Here is a 5788-nt window from a genome sequence, read left to right as displayed (position 1 = left end):
TCAAGTGGCCTAAGATATTACTCCTATTACTCCTATTATGTAAGAGGGACTTATCCTATATTGATCAACCATATCCCTCTACATAGATTGTGGTATATCCAATATCAGCCTTTATAAATCAACCAGTTATGGTGTACGTTTGACTGTATCAAAATATACAACTCACGATGTTGGGATAATGATGATCTCAAGTTTGAGGATCATATACATATTAATCACTATAAGTAATGTTGTGACAATTACATAATAATCCAAGAAACATACTCATAGCCGGTCAATCCAATATGTTGTTCTCTAACACACATATTCATGCATTGATTCTGACACTCCATATCAATGACAACTCTTTATCATCAATCAACTACATGTTAGTCTTAATGCATTATTGTTGTCCTAGTCAACAATAATACTTGACTAAGGACCTTTTAAGAATAATCATATTATTCTCAGGACATTATTATAAAATAGTTTATTTATACACACAGAAAAGAAACTAAAATAATGGCAATGCATTATATTGATAAACATGGTAAATCAAGTATGTTATTACAAACATCTCATGATTGATCTTTGGGCATACTCTTACAAATTCAAGGATGGAATTATTTGGCTCAAGAATGTGAAAAGACTTGAATTAAATTTCAGCTTTTAATTGGCACATTAAGTTGAATGTTTGTGACCATTCAACAAGCCTATTTTAGCACTATAAATTAGCACTATAAATAGGTGAAATCAGCCTTTGTAAAGGGATCTTTTTGCTTAGTTTAAAAATATTATTGAACTTATATGAAATTTGTGAGATTTCTTTCTCTTATATTTCGTTGAAGAACTCGTTGGCTTATCTAGGTCACTAGTGGCATCAACCTGCCTTCTTCGTTATCCTGAACTTATCACTATCAAATAGTGTGGCGTTCACCCTTATACCAAGGTTCCTACTTTGCTAAGTAGCGGGTCGAGGTTCTCCTATTCTCCATCCGACCACTTTGAAAACTTATAAGCATTTGGGTTAATATTTTCTAGTATTGGTTCGTGTTTATTTTTAAGATCATTTTCATTCTATTCCATTCCATCCTTTTGTTTCATCATAATCAAACCATCGATTCACTTTACATCTGTTATTTGTTGTCCAATTACTATATTTATCTCCATATTTTATTATTTTCTATAACAGAACCTACATAAACTTTATATCCATAAACCCATCTTTGAACCCTTTTACATAGCTTCTGCCTTTATTCTTTTAAAACATCCTTTGAACAAATCGAACAATACTTCTTCGTAGACAATCGAGCAAACTCGCATATGACTCAACTCACCACGAGGCAGATTGTATCATTTGGTATCAGAGCTATTAAAATGATGAGTACTGGCATTTGTAGCATCACTGGAAGTTAGTTCGTAACTAAAAAACAAAAAAAAGCAAAAAAAAAATTAGAAAAAAAAAGTGTGTAAAATTTTATTCTCTTTTTATTTTCTTATCATCCCGATCAGGTACATTCGTTTTCTACCATTCATCCCCTACCCCAATGCCACACTTCAAAACCATTTCCATCTTCTTCCAGCCAACCCTTAATCCCTCATCATAATCATTTGTTAAATCATTTGAGACCGACCTCTAAGCCTATGATAAAGCCTTGGTGAGTCCAAATACGAAATTACGAAAGAAAGTTTGAGTGGTAAAAGGCACGAGCGTGTGAGACTATTCGAATACAGGTAAAAGCCAATCGAGTGTAAACACGAGCGTGAGTGCAAACCATTAATTTTTTTCCGAGTGAAATTCTAAGGATTTTGTTGTGAGGAATTTACTTTTTGTTTTACTTCACAAATTTCTTTTCAGCAAACAAAGATGTCTCGCGGAGAATTTACTAAATCAAAGTTCCAGTATTTGGTGCAAGAAATGCGAAGAATGGTGAATTCTAAATTTGATACATTACACGAGAGATTAGACCGTGTGAAAAAAAGAGACCAACAGGAACAAATGTCTTCATGTCAAAAGGTGGAATCAAGAATATCACAAAGACATATATTCAATGATCATTCGAGAAAAGATTTCCATTGTGATTCCTATTCACCATCGACTTCGAGACCAAGAGATTTCAATTGAGATTTCTTTTCGTCAAAGAATTCAAGACGATGAGAGTCTGACCTCGATTTTGAACCCGTCCAAGATGACGTCCGAAGAGATAGCCATACCTTTTTACAATCTTCAAAGAAATCCTACTCGGAGTATTTTTCACGAAGCATTGATCAAGATTCTTATGCAAACAATTTTCCTTCCTTTGAACAAATCAAACGATACTTCTTCATAGACGATCGGGCAAACTCGCATACGACTTGACTCACCCCGAGGTGAATCGTATCATTTGGTAACAACCTTGATTCGATACACAAAGAATTCTTACCTTCCTTACCTTTGATCACAGGTGTGTGGTTGTGATAAACACCAAATTATACATATCTATACCCCAAATACTTAGCATATTTATGTATGTTTATTACTAGATTTGTGGATTTTGGTGCTCTTAATCTAGTTATTTCATATTTTGTACTCAAGAGAGCACCAAGAGTCGAAAGGAGCCAAAAATAAGCTAAAAAAGGACAAAACAGACCAAATCGAGAAGATGACACGGCCTAAGCCTTACCACACAGGCATCTCACACGCTCATGTCCTTCGGGGGTGTCGACCAAGGTTTTCACGATTCACACGGCCTGGCCATTGAGCCCACATGGCTGTGTGTAATTCAACGGATCGAACACATCCTGGTAATCACGTCACACGGCCGTGGCACATAGGTGTGTCCCTTTTTCAAAGAGTTGTATTTTACATAGAAAATGGTACTTAGGGAGGAAGAAAACCAATCTAAAGCCTATATAAACACCCTAAGTGTGACCTAGAAGGAGGCCGCTCTTTCCAGAACTTTTCTGGAATACAGAACCACACGCCAAGAATTACTTGAAGAAAGCCAGACGATCCATCTCAAAAGCCGGAGCTACTCCAAGACTAAAGATCTCTCTCAGAATTCCTTAGGGGTTATATAGTTTTCCTTATGTTTTGTTATTTTCATACTCTTGAGATGTACTCTTATTTTATTATGAACTAAACCCCTTAGATACCTAAGTGGGATAAAACCTATGATAGATCTTGTTATTATTATCTGAACTGTATGATAAATACTTGATTTGTTCTTAATTATGTGTTCTTAATGCTTGAGTTAATATTTCGGGTACTAATTCATGATTTGATGTGCTTATGTAGAGGAGGAGTAGACCCTGCCTAAGAGTAGATTTGGCATAATTAAGCGGAGTTGATCGAACGCCTAGAAATAGGGTTACGAGATTTTGCCAGATTAGGGTGAAACCTAATATGGGAGTCCATAGAGTGATTTACTGCTTCCTTAGAGGTTTTAATTAAGAAAGAAATTTTGATTAATTCAACTGAGGGTTAGACGTTATTAGTCTCGAAAGGGATAATAACATAGGTTAGGGAGTCTCACGGATCAAGTCAAGTGAATAAATCGTCCGGTTCAGAGTCGGATAACAAGTGAAATCTAGGTGGATTCCTCCTTGGGTGTCATCTTTATCAATTGCTTTTCTTCAAGTCTTTTTCCAAATTTTCTCTTTGCATTAATTAAATCAGTTAATTAGTTGAAATAATTAGTTAATTAAAACAAACCCTTTTATTCTTAGGCTAGATAATAAAAAGATAGTTATTACTAGTACTTTTGGTTCCCTTGGGTACGATATCCCGGTCTTGCCATTACTATACTATTGTTCGATAGGTGCACTTGCCTTTTTATTGTGATAATAGTTAGTCTAGGTTTGATCTTCATTATAAATATTTATTACTTGTTACGAATCACGCAATCAAGTTTTTGGCGCCGTTGTCGGTGAATTGAAATATTAGGAACACTAAACTTTTATTGCTTTAGCCATTTATTTTTCTTGCAATTTTATTTTATTTTATTATTTATTAATTTACTTTTTTCTCTCTTTTGGCAGGTTTTTATAGTTTATGACTAGAAGAAACCCGTTAGGACCATTACTCTTTGACGAAGAAATCGATCGTACAATTTGCAAAAATCAAAGAGAAATAAGGCGTAGTTTACGCTACATAGAGAATGAGCGAGAAGGCGATACTCAAACCCCAACCGACAAGATGGCTGAAAACCCAGGCGATCAACTGCCTCCTGCAATTGCAGCTAATCAAAATCGTGTTCCATGTACTATGTATGATTATGCTAAACCTTCTTTAACAGGAACTGAGTCTAGTATAGTTAGACCTGCTATTGCTATGAATAATTTTGAACTAAAACCTAACACAATTCAGATGATACAGCAGTTTGTTCAGTTTGATGGTTTACAAGATGAGGATCCCAACACGCACTTGGCAAATTTTCTTGAATTTTGCGATACATTCAAAATCAATGGCGTTTCTGATGATGTCATTCGTCTTTGGTTATTTCCCTTTTCACTGAGAAACAAAGCTAAACAGTGGTTGAACTCGTTACCACGAGGGTCTATCACTACTTGGGAACAAATGACCGAGAAATTTTTACTAAAATATTTTCCGCCAGCTAAAACGGGTAAATTGCATAATGATATCTCTTCTTTTGTGCAGATGGATTTAGAAACACTTTATGATGCATGGGAGAGATACAAGGACTTACTGAGAAGGTGCCCTCACCATGGGTTACCGCTTTGGCTGCAAGTTCAAACGTTCTACAATGGTGTGAATCTCTCGACAAGACAAATGATTGACGCAGCTGCTGGCGAAACCATCAACAATAAAACACCAGAAGATGCATATGAATTTATAGAGGAGATGTCACTGAATAACTATTAGTGGCAAGTTATGAGGACAAATCCAACGAAAACAGCCGGTGTCTATAACATCGATTCAGTCACCATACTCTCAAATTAGGTAGAACTTCTCAATAAAAAGATTGATAGTTTTCTTGGTTCTACGTAGGTACATCCAGTAATAAGGTGTGACTCAAGCAGAGGAGATGTGCATACAGAATATCAATCCTTCAATCCCACAACTGAAGAGGAACAAGTCAACTATATGGGTAATAATAACTTTAGATCTCAAAATAACCCATACAGTAATACTTAAAATGCAGGTTGGAGGAACCACCCAAATTTTTCCTAGGGAGGTCAAGGAAATCCAAAGCCACAAAATCCTCAGGGTTTTCAATAGCCACCTTATCAACAGGAGAAAAAACCAAACCTTGAAGAGAGGCTTTCTAAATTCATCTCGATGTCAGAAACCTATTTCCAAAATACCAAGACAACACTTAAGAATCAACAAGCATCAATTCAAGGACTCGAAACTCAGATAGGCCAGCTGTCCAAACTAATCTCCGAACAACCACAAGGTAGCCTACCAAGTAATACTGAACCTAATCCGAGGGAACACCTCAATGCAATTAGCACTCAAGATATGGAAGGATTCATTACACCTGAGCCAAAAATACAGCAAGACAATGCAATGAACAAAGGATGAGAAGAGGTAAACAATAATGATCCCAAACAGGTAAGTACAAATCATGAACCTTGTGTGCCATATCCTAAAGCGATGATGAAAGACAGAATAGAAGAACAATTCGGTAAGTTTGTCAAACTCTTAAAGAAATTACATATTAACTTACCCTTTATTGAAGTTCTTTTGCAAATACCCAATTTAGCAAAATTCTTAAAGGAACTTCTGAGCAATAAAAGGAAATTAGACGCTACATCGCATGTGGAACTCAATGCAGTCTGCTCAGCTATTCTAAAGAATGAGCTA

At 35.8% G+C, this 5788-nt stretch overlaps 1 non-coding gene across 1 annotated transcript; it reads right to left on the bottom strand.

Moving 5' to 3' along the window:
- Positions 1-4586: 4586 nt before the first annotated feature.
- On the bottom strand, positions 4587-4692 carry LOC128281878 (small nucleolar RNA R71). The gene has a single exon (XR_008272161.1). It is a non-coding gene; the product is annotated as a small nucleolar RNA R71 (small nucleolar RNA).
- Positions 4693-5788: the final 1096 nt, after the last annotated feature.

Source organism: Gossypium arboreum, chromosome 1 (assembly GCF_025698485.1).
Source record: "Gossypium arboreum isolate Shixiya-1 chromosome 1, ASM2569848v2, whole genome shotgun sequence".
NCBI classification, from domain to species: Eukaryota; Viridiplantae; Streptophyta; class Magnoliopsida; order Malvales; family Malvaceae; genus Gossypium; species Gossypium arboreum.
This window is presented reverse-complemented; position numbering and strand designations above follow the sequence as displayed.